We start from the raw sequence: 15,021 nt of genomic DNA on the forward strand, positions 1-15,021 counted from the left end.
AGCAGGCTATTTTAGATCTGGTAATGTGTAAGAACATAAGAACACAAGAAATAGGAACAGGAGTAGGCCATACGGCCCCTCAAGCCTGCTCTGCCATTCAATAAGAGCATCAGCTCCACCTCCTCGCCCGCTCCCCATAACCCCTTATCCCCTTATCATTTAAGAAACTGTCTATTTCTGTCTTAAATTTATTCAATATCCCAACTTCCACAGCTCTCTGAGACAGCGAATTCCATAGATTTACAACCCTCTGAGAGAAGAAATTTCTCCTCATCTCTGTTTTAATGAGATAGGATTAATTAATGATCTTATAGTAAAGGATCCTCCAGGAAAGAGTGATCATAGCATGTTAGAATTTCAAATTCAGTTTGAGGATGAGAAATTTGGGTCTCAGACTAGTGTCCTGAATGTAAATAAAGGCAATTACAAAGGTATGAAGACGGAGTTGGCTAAAGTGGACTGGGAAAATAGATTAAAGGGTAACATGGTAGAAAAGCAGTGGCAGATATTTAAAGAGATATTTCATAACTCTCAGCAAAGATAGATTCCAGTTAGAAGGAAAGACTCTCAGAGAAGGATGAACTATTTGTGGCTATCTAAGGAAGTTAATGATAGTATCAAATTGAAAACAAAGGCATACAATGTTGCAAAGATTGGTGGTAGGCCAGAGGATTGGAAAATTTTTAGAAATCAGCAATGAACAACTAAAAAAATAATAAAGTGAGAGAAGATAGATTATGAGAGTAAGCTAGCAAGAAATATAAAAACAAATATTAAGAACTTCTATAGGTATATAAAAAGGAAGAGAGTAGCTAAAGTAAACATTGGTCCCTTAGAGGATGAGACTGGAGAATTAATAATGGGGAACAGTGAAATGGCAGAGACTTTGAACAAATATTTTGTATCAGTCTTCATGGTAGGACATTAAAAGCATCCCAATAATAATAAATAATCAGGGGGCTATAGGCAGGGGGGAACTTAAAACAATCACTATCACTAGAGAAAAAGTATCAAGCAAACCACGCAAAAGGTGGTCACGTCCCCTGGACCTGATGGCCTGCATCCTAGGGTTTTAAAAGAAGTGGCTGCAGAGAAAGTGGATGTATTGGTTATAATCTATCAAAATTCCCTGGATTCTGGCGAGGTCCCAGTGAACTGGAAAACTGCAAATGTAATGTCCCTATTTAAGAAAGGAGGGAGATAGAAAGCGGAAAACTATAGACCAATTAGCCAAACATCTGTCATTCGGAAAATGGTGGAGTCCATTATTAAGGAAGTAGTAGCAGGACATTTAGAAAAGTATAATACAATTAAGCAGAGTCGGTATGGTTTTATGAAAGGGAAATCATGTTTGACAAATTTGCTGGAGTTCTTTGAGGATGTAATGAGCGTGGTGGAAAAGGAGGAACCAGTGAATGTTGTGTATTTGGATTTCCAGAAGGCATTCGATAAGGTGCCACATAAAAGGTTACTGCACAAAATAAGAGCTCACGGAGTTGGGGGTAATGTATTCGCATGGACAGCGGATTGGCTAATTAACAGAAAACAGAGAGTTGGGATAAATGGGTCATTTTCCAGTTGGCAAACTGTAACTAGTGAGGTGCCACAGGGATCAGTGCCGGGGCCTCAACTATTTACAATCTATATTAATTACTTTGATGAAGGGACCGAGTGTAATATAGCCAAATTTGCTGATGATACAAAGATGGCTGGGAAAGCAAGTTGTGAAGAGGACAACGAATCTGCAAAGGGATATAGATAGGTTAAGTGAGTGGGCAAAAAATTGGCAGATGGAGTATAATGTGGGAAAATGTGAGGTTATCCACTTTTGTAGGATGAATAAAAAAGCAAAATATTATTTAAATGGAGAGAGACTACAAAATGCTGTGGTACAGAGGGATCTGGGGGTCCTTGTACATGAAACTCTTTTAGAGTCTACCTGCAAAACATAAAACATGTATCCGTGCCACCCGACCTGGATGACACACACAAGACATTTACAAGGCCCTTTTTTGTTTTTTTTGGGGGTTTTTTGTGTTTTTTTTTTGGGCACTAAAATCAAATTTTTCCTTTTTCCAGTGCCCCCTATAAAAGGAGAGGGGGACACTAAAAGCACCGGCAATTAAAACAAATTAAACTTAAAAACTTAAAATCAAATTAAAATTTGGTTGCCGGGCGTGATGATGCACTCCAGTCCCTCCGGTGCCCACCTCTCGCGGAAGGCCGCGAGCGTACCGGTGGACACCGCGTGCTCCATCTCCAAGGACACCCTGGACCGGATGTAAGAGCGAAAGAGAGGCAGGCAGTCAGGTTGAACGACCCCCTCGACCGCCCGCTGCCTGGACCGGCTGATGGCACCCTTGGCCGTGCCCAGGAGCAGTCCTACGAGGAGGCCTTCGGACCTACCCGCTCCCCTCCGCACAGGGTGCCCAAAGATCAGGAGAGTGGGACTGAAGTGCAGCCAGAATTTCAGGAGCAGCCCCTTCAAATAATGGAACAGGGGCTGCAACCTCGTGCACTCAATAAAAACATGGAACACGGACTCCTCCAGACCGCAGAAATTGCAGGCGGCCTGGGAGTCCGTGAACCGGCTTAAAAATTTGTTGCACGGCACTGCTCCGTGCACCACCCTCCAGGCCAAGTCCCCGATGAATAGTGGGAGGACCCCCGCGTAGAGTGCCCTCCATCGGGGACCCCCGCCTCCTCCGGACGGCAAGATGATACGCCATGGCGTGTCCGGACGGCCGGCGAGGATGGCAAAGTTGAGGGTGTGCAGGAGCAGCCCGTACAGGAAACCCCTCCGCGCGGAACTGAAAGGCGCGGAGGGGATTTCCCCGAGGCGGCTCAAGTTGTGAGGCGCCGGCCCCCGAGGGAGGTTCCGGGGTTTGGCGCCGATGAGGAATTCCGTCCGGACGGGGGTCAGTTCGGACGGGATCTCCCCACGTGCTTGAGCCTCCTCGATGCACCTAACGGAGTCAGGGCCCAGAGCTGTTTTTAGCGACTCGATGGCATCGGCCGCGTGGCGGACGCTGGCAGAATTTAGGCGCCGCGCCAGCGTGTCTGGCGCCATCCAGCCCGCTCCTCCGCCATCGAGCAGGTCCCTGACCCTGGTCACCTCACCAGCCACAGCCCTCTCTTCCGACCGCCACATAAAGCCTCGGCCGTGGAGGTACGGATTCCCGAGCAGCGGTTCCTGCAGGACGGCCGCCACTCCAGCCGGCGGAGAGCTGCGCTTGGTGGAGACTTTGTTCCAGACCCTGATGAGTTCCCTGTAAAAGACAGGCAGCTCCCGGAGGGCGGTCCTGGCACCCCCCAAGTTCACAAACAGGAGCTGCGTGTCATAATTGAGGTCGAGCTGCTGGCGGAAGAAATACCTCGCCAGAGCACACCACCTAGGAGGGGGCTCGACGTAAAGGTATCTCTGCAGGGTCTGAAGACGGAAAGTCGCGAGCTGGGCGCTGACGCACACCAACGATCCTTGTACATGAAACACAAAAAGTTAGCATGCAGGTGCAGCAAGTAATTAGGAAGGCAAATGGAATGTTGGCCTTTATTGCAAGGGGGTTGAAGTGGCCCTTACGGCTAAAGGGATCAGGGGTATAGAGAGAAAACAGGAATGAGGCACTGAAGTTGCATGATCAGCCATGATCACATTGAATGGTGGTGCAGGCTCGAAGGGCCAAATGGCATACTCTTGCACCTATTTTCTAAGTTTCTATAAAAGTAGGAAAGTCTTGCTACAACTTTACAGGATGTTGGTGAGACCACCCCTGGAGTACTGCTGACAGTTTTGGTCTCCTTATTTAAGGAGAGATATATTTGCATTGGAGGTAGTTCTTGGAATGTTCACTAGGTTGATTCCTGAGATGAAGGGGTTGTCTTATGAAGAAAGGTTGAACAGTTTGGGTCTATACTCATTGGAGTTTAGAAGAATGAGAGGTGATCTTATTGAAATGTACAAGATTCTGAGGGAGCTGGACAGGTAGATGCAAAGAGGATGTTTCCCCTTGTGAGAAAATCTAAAACTAGGGGGGCATAGTTTCAGAATAAGGGTCACACATTTAAAACAGGGGCACGGAGAAATTTCTTCTCTCAGTGGGTTGTAAATCTTTGGAATTCTTTACCCCAGAGAGCTGTTGAGGCTGGGTCATTACATATATTTAAGGTAGAGATAGACACATTTTGCATGAAAGGGGAGTCGAGGGTTATGGGGAGCGGGTAGGAAAATGGAGTTGAGGCCAAGATCAGATCAGCCATGATCTAATTGAATGGCTGAGCAGGCTCGAGAGGCCAAATGGCCTATTGCTGCTCCTATTTCTTATGTTCTTATGGTGCCAGAAATAAGACATCAAACCAGGACACAATCAACAACTTAGCAAAGTTTACTTGAGGGAAATGGATACATTTGAGCAGTTTTGGAATATAGCTTTAAACCCAACTACCATGGGTTAAAGTGTGCTAGAGTGGCTTTCTGGTTCTTGACTCACTTGTACAAAGGTGAAAACTGGATAGCAAATGGTCTTGCAGTGTAGACAACTAATGTATGTAGATGCATTGATCTGCACATACACCACGCACGGACAGAATTGATTTGATTGTGAGACTTGATGCAGAATTCCATTATCATGTACATTGTTCTGTGTACATTTGCTGGCATTTAGCTCTGCAAATGCAGCACATACTGAAGAAAGTAAGGCCTTTAGCATCTGGTCTCAGTAAATTGATCATTGAATCAAGGAAGCGCAAGTAAATGTAGATCATTCTAATTTGTTGCATTTTAAAACTAGTTTTAAATAAAAACTGGAAAATTAATATCCGTTCATCTGTGAAGTAATTTGTCCCACATTAATCATTCCTGGATCTCTCTAATCTTTTTCTCAATGATCTTCCCCAATCTCGAAAGGTATTTTTTTGCCAGCCTCGGTTTTCTTTCATGATCTCAACAACTGTTTTGCTGTTTTTTGATGATACTGGAGAATGTTCATCAACCATACCCTGACTCCTTGGGGGGAATTTTAATCTAAAAGTAGCTTAGGCGCATGCGGCGGGTTAAATTGTTCAAAATCGGAATCCCAACCTCATCCCGCCCACTTCTGGTTTTAACGGAGGCGGGCAGCCAATGCTGCCAGGAAGCGGGACGTCAATTTAAATATTTTCCTGAGGCTGGAAGCCTCTTCTTTAACCTCCATTTTGTTTATAACTATAGCTAGTTGGGTTTTACACACTTTGTAAAACCCAGCAATTACAGCAAGGCGAGGACTGCGGCATCCAGGAGATAAGTTCTTTTACACCTGCCTCCTGGCTCTAGGGTCCCTGCCTAACCCACGATTGGAGAACCCCACCTCCATGAGACCCCCAATCACCTTCCTGGACCCCACCTCCCTCACCGATGATGCTGAGGCCAGCCCTGATCTTCTCTCCCCCTATATCGATCCTCCAGTGGCCAGCCACGAACTTCCCTTCACACCTGCCTGATCCGGCCCCGATCCACTCTTCTTCCTCCCCCACCCAATCTTCTGCCTGTGCCCCCTCCCCCCCCACCTCCCCCCGATCCTCTTAAAAGCCCGGACCAACCCCCCATCTTCTGCCTGACCCCCCCGTTCTTCTTAATGGTCCAGTCACCACGCAAAGCCTCCCTCCATCCACTCTGCGGCCTAGTGCCGCAGGCCTAACTGTCTGGAGCCAGCCAGACTCTCAATCTGGCTGGTTGCGAGTAGGAAACAGAGGCCTCATATGCAAATTAGGCCCTGCTGTTAAAGTCGGCAGGGACTGCGGGTAAACCAGCCTCCTGGGATTCCCAAACGCCTCAGAGTCGCCCCCCACATCCCGCCCCCAACCAACCTTCCCCATTACAATCCAGCCACTTGTTTTCCTAATTGCTCCATTGACTTGAAGTCTTATACAGTTCTGCACCACCTCCTCAGGTAGTGTGTTTGTGCAGGCTCTCCCTAATTTGAAACAGTGTATCAGAGATACATTCGTTTTACTTCCCCTATCGACCATTAGGGAAATTATATTGACCCAGAAATCGCGGCCTCCCCAGGTCCATACGAAGTTTCTACGGACCCACGAAGGCATTGGAAAAGCCAGTTTTCAGTGCGCAATGTGCATGCGCTGAGAACCGGCTTTTCTGATCTGTCAAGTTTCTGGCTTGACAAATCCTCCATATCTCGGGAGCGAGGACATTTGCCAGGGCAAGGTGCAGAATTTACGCATATCTAGCCCAGAAAATGTCTTCAAAACTCTTGCGCCTGATAAAAGCAGGTGCACAGCCTACTTTTACAGGTGTAAGAGTTTAAAAACATACAAAAATATAATTAAATTAAAAAACACATTATTTTTAAAAACCCTGCCCACTACGTTACATTTATTTTTAACCATAATTTAAAACTTTTTTTAAAAATCGGCAAATTTTTTTTCATTTAAAAACATTTCCATCAACTTTAATTTCTATAATGTATTTACGTGAGGTGTTTTTGTAATGTTTTATGTAGTGTTTGGGTGTTTGGGGTGTTTCTCATTCATAGTAATAGGAGTTTTGGATTTACGAAACTCCTATTACTATGAATGAGAAAATGCTTACCCGTGATTGGGTGTCCAGGTCCACGTGACTCTTGCGGAGGTCTCAACGTGAAAGCGCTCCATCGCGCAAGAAGAGGAGGCCTCGAGTCTGGGATCTCTGGCGGGCATTCAACCAAACGGAAAGTGCGCATCTTTTCTCTTACTTTTAGTCGAACGCCCGCAGGAAGACGAAACAGGGATTTCTGGGCCATTATTTTTTTAAATCAATTATAATAAGTTAGAACATTTAGTTTAGATCGTTTTTTTAATACTTTTTAAAGGGGCTGGTAATTCAATTCCGGCCACTTTGCGGCGTTATTCCTGCCAAGGCGGTAAGTATAGCGCTGCCTAGAACTTTGCGCCTCCTACTGGGAAATTTGTTTGAAATGCAGCAAGAGGGAAAGGGGTCGCTAAATCAGGCGTTCCACACCTGTACTCGGGCGTGCCATCTGAAAACCTCTACGCTAAAATGGAAGGTGAAATACACATGCTCCGAGGCCCCCGAAAGATCCCGGGCCCAGCCGATTCTTAAAGGCTTGGCACTATATAAGTATGCGCACGCGCAGTTCCAGCTGTGCACTCTGAGCAGAGCAGGAAAATGGAGTGGCAGGAAGGATGCCAGCGTGCACACCGCTTCTCAGCCACGGCTGCTGAGGCATTGATGGAGGCTGTTGAAAGGAGGTGGCATGTGTTGCAGCTTCCCGGAGGAAGGAGGCCCGTCCCACAAGTTTATCGCAGGCTTTGGAGGGAGGTGGCCCAGGATGTCTCAGCTAGAGACACGGTGCTGCGAATTGCGACACAATGTCGGAAGAAGTTCAATGACCTCACGAGCATTGTCCGGATGAGTGCCCTTTATATTAATGCACCAATGCCATGATGTGAACCTCACTGTCTCACACAATTTAAAGTCTTTGCAGTACCTACCCCTTCTCTATGTGTTCCAGGCCATGGTCTTGGTTGTTGAAGCCACCTGAAAAGTGCATGCTCAGTTCACCAGCCATGCCCTGCACAGCAAGTGTTGCACACTTTCTTGTTCCCTACTCAGTCTCACCCCTCCTTGCACTACATTTTGACTCTTGATATGCGTTTACAAAACATCAGCCTAATCCATAATCCTAGGTGGCTCTCACCTCATCCCACCATTCCCAGATGCACTGTGTGCTGCCACGCAGATTCTAATGGACAGCTATACAGTCGGAGCTACTCTACTATGGAAGGCACATGTGTCACATGATGAGCTGCACACTCACTCACACTTTCTTCTTTTTCTTATTGCAGGTGAAATTGGCTCATAATCGTCGGGAGCAGCAGCGCACCGTTGGTGACGAGCCTGATCTACAGGACCTCATTCAGGTCGAGGAGCGAGTGTCCGCCCTCCTGGGCACACCAGTTGGTACAGTGGCAGGTGGCAAAGCAGAGCCCCCTATGGATAGTGGCGGTATGTGAATGGCGTTTGCGACTTATGTGAGTTCCCTGACCCTTGAAATCAATTGGCCTACCCCCTTTACATATAAATGTGCAATGCCACCTTCCTCTTATCTCCCTGTCCCCTCCCCTGCTGCTAACCACACGTCTGTGGTTTTGTGCTTACAGATGATGAACCAGAAGCATGGCAGCCTGCCCTGATCCTTCTACATTGGCCAACAGGGGAGATGACGAGGGAGGGGAGAACAGGTTGGTCACTAAGCGGGACACTCCATCTGTCCCACCAAGTGGGAACACCACATCGGTGGTGGAGCCTGAATTCATGGGGTTTGAAGAGTCTGAGTCTCCTAGCCCCTGTGGCCTACAGCAATGCACAGTGTGAGGGGAAGCTCGGAGGCTAGCTCCCCAGAGCGTGAGTCGGCCCAGGAGTCCTGCTGAGAGACAGACCGTTGCGGACCTAGACTTGGAGGCTATGTTCAGGGAGTCCATGCAGATGCACCGCAAGCTGATGGGTGCATTGGAAAAGGTCCCGCAGAGCATGGATGCACTTGCACTGAGTTATGGGGGAGGCCGCCTCAAGTATTTCCCGTGCCTCTCAGGAGTCCAACAAGCCCATCCTTGCCCGCTTACAGAGGGAGATGGGCCCAACGAGTGATAGTGGAGTCCCAGAGGGGATGGCACGTGCCATGCTTGACGTGCCAGCACCTATCGCATCACAGGCCCAAGCCATGAAAGGACATCATGATGTGATACGGTCATTGATTGTTGGCATGAACTTGTAGATTGCTGCGTTTCAGGCTCTGTGCTTTGATTCAGTCGCAGAGTGATGCCATGTACACACTGACTGCTGCCATCCTCTCTGTGTTCCTCACAGTCCAAAGGGGAACTGATGGTGCCGAAGCAGGCCAGCAATCTGTGCTCCCACAGATTGCTCCTAATGCTGAGGCTCTGCCCCGGGGGAGTGACAGTGGGGCACTGGAAATGGAAGGTGCTGTCCTGAAGATGACCGCATTCCAGCTCCCACCACTGCCACTCCGCCTTTGCACCTGTCGCGGTCTACACCCGAGCCATCCCAGACTGCTGCCGCCGATGCTGAGGCAATGCATGCCGCAGCTGAGCCTTCCAGGCCCAGAGCTGGTCCAGGGCATCCTGCTAGGTCATCTGTATTGTCTGCCCCACACACACAGCAGCCTTCAAGCAGTCTTGTTGCAGGCACTGAGGCAAAATTGAGGAGGAGCACTAGGCATGAGAGGGGTGTAAAGGTAAGGTGTGGCAATTGTCAGAGGAAGTCTGAATGAGGAGTTTGCCCACTATGGACAGATGTCCCCATCATGTTAATAATGGTTCTAAATATGTTGTTGCATTGTTTGACGCAATCTATTGTTGTGAGTGTGTATGCCTAATGTGCCACAAGGATGCTGCTGTGGGATTACTAATGGAAGGGGCGTTTGTTTAGACATTGTGAGGCTGTAATGGGGCTGTAATGGGGCATTAAGGCCTTTCTGACTAGAAGTTGGCCTGAAAATGGCGGCCACTCAGACTCTTCACAAGTTCATTGAGATGGAAATTTGGTTGTGTAGCGCCTCTGTTAGCGCCCTAGAGGGGCGATAATGCGTCTTGAGTCGCTTACCGCCTGGCCGCACAGCTTGCAATGCCCCGCCGGGAAATTTGGTGTTGGTTAGCGGTGGCGCAAAACGCTACCGCCTCGCTGTGTACTTTCACTTAGATCATGACGTCAGTCCTCATGCAAAGACCCGCTAGTGCCCCGGTTGCAAAATTAGGGGCGATCGCCTCATTTAACGTCTGCCCTTAATCACGCCCGAGAAACCAGGTGGTCCCACCTTCCGTTGGCGCTATCGGCAGCCTATTTAAAGAGAGGGAGGAGGAGCATAAATCGGAGGTAACATTGAGCGCAACATTTTCGCACAGCACGCTGCGTGAACCTCTGACTTTAAATTGGAAGAACGATCTTCCATTACAGGGTTCTTGCAGCTTGAGTGAAATAATTTAATGGGTGCATTACTAGTTTGCCAGTGTCACCTACTCCATGCTCTGGTTAGGCGGCGTGAAGATAAAAGGGCTGTTGGCCATGTAGGGCCACGAATGAGGAGAAGCTGCTGATGTCTGGACAGGGGGCCTTACCCCCCACGAGTTTACAGGCAGCAACACTCAGACCTCCACCTCTCTGAGGAGCAGTGTGTGAGAAGGCTGCACTTCCAAAAGAAGATGCTAAGAGAACCACCTCCTACAGGCAGACCTACAGCCTCACATAAAGAGGACGAGGACGAGGAACAAGAGCGTGACGAGGCCCGAACGGCCAGGCACACCAGGAGGAATACCATCCATGGTGAAGGCAGCGTGGCAAGAGCCTCATGTCAGTGGCTCAAAATGCATTGGTTCCCTTGAATGGAGGAAGAAGAGGGATGCAACTAATACTGACTGCGCTATGTGCCACGCTAATGGCACATCTCCGTTAAAGTCCACAATCATACACAAAATGCCAATGCAAAACGGTCAAAGTAAAACTTTATTGACGACACCAACGTAGTCGCATCAAACACCAGAACCAAACCCCTCCTCAGCAAGTAACAAAACAAAACACAATGTCCCATTGAAAGACCATCAAACACAATGGGCTAAAATTTTGATAGCCCCGAAAACTGCTGCAGGGAATTGCGATGTACGATTAACCCACACCCATTCAAAGTAATGCAGGCAGCATGCAATCTTGGTGATAAATGGTTGCATGCTCAGCAGGAACCCAAGTTCATGCAGGGCTAGCACCAAATAAAGCTAGCAGAAGGCAGCTTCGACTGGGAAACATTGAGCAATGGCGCATCAGACCAGAGGAAGGGCTCCAAGGTTTTCAGACGCAGCACTGGCGACCTTAGAACAGGAGGTGGAGAGGAGAAGAGAGTTCCTGTTTCAATAGGGGGCCAGGAGGCTCTCCGGACAGACGCCATGAAGGTAGTGGGAGCAGATAGCCACGGGTGTCAAAGTGTTGCCCTATGGACCTGGATGCAGTGCTATATGAAGTTCAATGAACTCACACGAGTGTTCACAGTCAGTGAATGCATCTTCAAATGCCATATCCCGTAAACTGCAACACGAGCCTCCATAAGAACATAAGAATTAAGAGCAGGAGTAGGCCTTTGGACCCCTCGAGCCTGCTCCGCCATTCATGGTTGATCTTCGACCTCAACTCCACTTTCCTGCCCAATCCCCATATCCTTTAATTCCCCTAGAGTCCAAAAATCTGTCTATCTCAGCCTTAAATATACTCAATGACTCAGCACCTACAGCCCTTTGTGATAGAGAATTTCAAAGATTCACAACCCTGTATGTTATATATGTGGACTTGTATTTACTCTATACAGCCACCAGAGGGCTCATCCCCTGGAGTCCCAAGGATCCCATAATTCCTTGGGAGCACAGTTATTTAAGGTGGCTTCACAGGTTGGAGAGGCACTCTGGAGACCTGCAGTAAAAGACTAAGGTCACACTTTACTTTGAGCTCACAGTGTTCAGTCTGACACTTCCTCCAGACACAACACTGACAAGTCCAGCATTTATTGTCCATTCCGAGTTGCCTATGAGAAGGTTGTAGCTGTTTGATATAACTGAGTGGCTTGCTAGGCCAGTTCAGAGTGCAGTTAAGAGTTAACCACATTGATGTGAATCCAACGTCATGTATAGGAGAGACCGCGTAACGACAGCACTTCCCTAAAGGACAGTAGTGAACCATTTGGGTTTTTACGACAATCCAACAACTTCATGGTCACTTTTACTGATACCAGCATTTTTAAATTTCCAGATTTATTTATTAATTTTAACTGAATTCAAATTCTTAAACTGCCATGTGGAATCTGAACTCACATTCTCAGAATTATTAGTCCAGGCCTCAGGATTACTAGTCCAGTAACAACTCTGCACTACCTTACCCATATTTGTTGCATTGAATCAATAGATTGTAAAAGAAAGCAAAAATAAGCAAAATTACGACAACTTGCATTCATATAGCATCTTTAATGTAGAAAAACACCCCAAGGTGCTTCACAGAAGCGTAATCAAAAAAAATTGAAACCAAGCCAAGGATGGAGATATTGGGAAGGATGACTAAAAGCTTGGTCAAAGAGGTGGGTTTCAAGACAGGTCTCAATGGAGGCTGAAGTGAAAGGGGGATTCACAAGACACCAGAGTTGGAGGAATGCAGAATCTCGGAGGATTACAGGGATGGAGGCAGTTACAGATAGAGGGTCAAGGACATGAACGGATTTGAACACAAGGTTGAGAATTTTAAATTGGAGGTATTTGGACCAGGAGCCAATATAGGTCAGTGAGCACAGAGGTGATGGATGAACAAGACTTGGTACAAGTTAGGATACAGGCAGCAGAGCTGCAGATCTTTGGATGAGCTGCAGTGTATAGAGAGTGGAAAATGTTAGGCCAGCCAAGAGAGCATTGGAATAGTCATGTCTGGAGGTGACAAAAGGCATAGATGAGTTTTTTGGCAGTAGATGGGTTGAGCTAGGGGCAGATGTTTGAGGTGGAAGTAGGCAGTCTTTGTGATGGAGAGGATATGGAGGCGGTAACTCAGACCCCAAGGTTGTGAAGAGTCGGCTTCAAACTGAGACAGAGGTCTTGGAGGGAGAAGGAAATGGTGACGAGTGTAAAGAGTTTGTGGTGGGGACCAAAGTCAATGGCCTAGAAATTTGTGACCATCACAAAGGCTGCCAGTGCCCCCATGGCTGGGTGGTAATGGCTGTCAAAAATAGTGGCACTGGCAGAACCAAAAAATTGGTGCTGGGAAAATTAACATTAACCCAATGCTTAACTCACAGTGCAATGCCATCCTGGTAGTGTTTGTCCCAGCAGCAGACCCCAATGTAGCGTGGCTGAAGTGTAGTTGCAGCTGGAACAGCCTTCTGACAGTGAGGCTATCTTTTCAGAAAGCATTGTCGATTTCTTAAAGGGGCAATGCCTTCTGAAATGAAAAAAATAAAAATGATGTAAAAAATATGGGACTGGAAATTCGTTATAGCCAAGAAGTGGGCAGTGTTCAGACTAAAAATTGTTAAGTAGTGCCAATTGAAAATGATTGCAGCCATGATTCTCGTCTACAATCCCAAGCTCATTGCCGATACCCTGAAAAGATGGACCAATATCCGGTGTAGTCTAATCTCAAGTAATGATTGCCACCAGCTTTTTTCACTACTTAAATGGAAGATTCATTGATGCTGCAGCACCTCATTCTCAGCATCTTTGGGTGTACAGCTGCCTCAACAACCACAAGAAGAAGGACAAGGAGATGAAGCGGTTATTTACAAATCCTGATGGCAGATCGCCACCGCAGGGAGAGAGCCTGGAGGTTTTCGGATGAAGCTTTGGAGGGTTTGGTTTTAGCGGTGGAGAGAAGGCGGGCAGTTCTGTACCAACTGGCAGGTGGCTCTTGCCACAAGTCTGCCGGACTATGTGGAGGATGATGGCACACTACATCATGGCAGCACTGTGGTCCCCAAGACTCACACCCAGTGCAGGAAGAAGTTTAACAACCTCACACATGTGGTCAGGGTGAGTGAAGGCTTCAACAAATGCTACATAGCACCAACTGTCCCACAAACTTCACACACTTCTCAATGCACCACACCCCCAGTACTCACCCACTAACAATCTCTACCTAGCAACACTCACACCCACATCTTACACCTTGTACACAATGACAGCTATTCAACTATGGCAGGCATAAGGATCATTAGTTATTAGAATTCATGTCATATGTGTGATGTTTATAGATACATTTATTAAGTGTATTTGGAATATTTAGTGGTCTCTCTCATTTCACCTTTGCACCCAGGAGGACGCTGTGATGCGCCATGAGACAGGGATGGTATGAGTGAGGATATGGTGAGCTACGGGGATCTGGGGTTTCATTCATGCAAATTGGAATCTGATGAGCCGGTCACGGACAGCCTGTCCAGAAGGCCGATTGTCTTGCTGCCTCTCTCCGCCCTCCTGTTCCTCCACCTCCTCATCCTCTTCCTCCTTGTCCTCCTCCTCCTCATCCTCCTTCTCCTCCTCATCCTCTTGCTCCTTATCCTCTTCTGCTTCAATGTCCTCCTGAGGTAATCCCTTGTCCTCCTCCTCCTCATCCTCCTTCTCCTCCTCATCCTCTTGCTCCTTATCCTCTTCTGCTTCAATGTCCTCCTGAGGTAATCCTGCAATCCTGCAGCCCCCATGACTGTGCGGAAAGGTTGTGAGCAGAAGCCTTTAACAAATAATGAGTGACTTCTGCACTTGAATCAACACTCCCTGTCACCAAAAAAATGTCACTAAAGCCAGCTGTTTCAATTGCAGGAAGTAGCAAACAGGCACTGACACTGCAGAACCATGTTAGTTGGAGCTGATTGGGGATGGTAACTTTAAATATCACTGTTGCAGCCTGCTTCCTGCTGGTAGATGCCAGCTCTCCCTGTCGTTGCTCTGCGCTACCATTAAGGTAAGTGGCTACAACGAAGATGGGAGATCAAATGTCCAGTGAGCGTTGCACACTCACTGACGTCACGATCTCCATGATGATGAGATCCCTGGAGATCGAGTTTACTGGTAGCTCTACCCACAACACTGATATGGCATGCGGCGCTGGAACTGGCATCAGCTGTTGTTACGGCTGTCAATAACATTTTAGCGTCATCTTGTGGCACTAACATGTGGCATGTGAATTTCTAGCCCCATGCAGTTTTTAGCCCTTACAGCTCAACTGCCTTCTGAATAAAAATTAACGTTTGCTCAGAAATCCCGGTTTCTCCTTCTGTGTTCGACTGGATTCTAGAAAAAAGAAATGCACTTACCTGAAGCAGCTGCACCCACGGGAACTCCGTTGGAGTTCCCATTATTATGAATGAGAATCACCCCTCCCCCCAAACACACAAAACTCTAATAAAAAATAGAAAAAATACACTACATATTTAACATTAATTTAAATTAAAGTTATTTATGTATTATTAAAAAATATATATTTTTCCGATTTTTAAAATT

This window comes from Pristiophorus japonicus, chromosome 2 (genome assembly GCF_044704955.1).
Source record: "Pristiophorus japonicus isolate sPriJap1 chromosome 2, sPriJap1.hap1, whole genome shotgun sequence".
Lineage (NCBI taxonomy): Eukaryota > Metazoa > Chordata > Chondrichthyes > Pristiophoridae > Pristiophorus > Pristiophorus japonicus.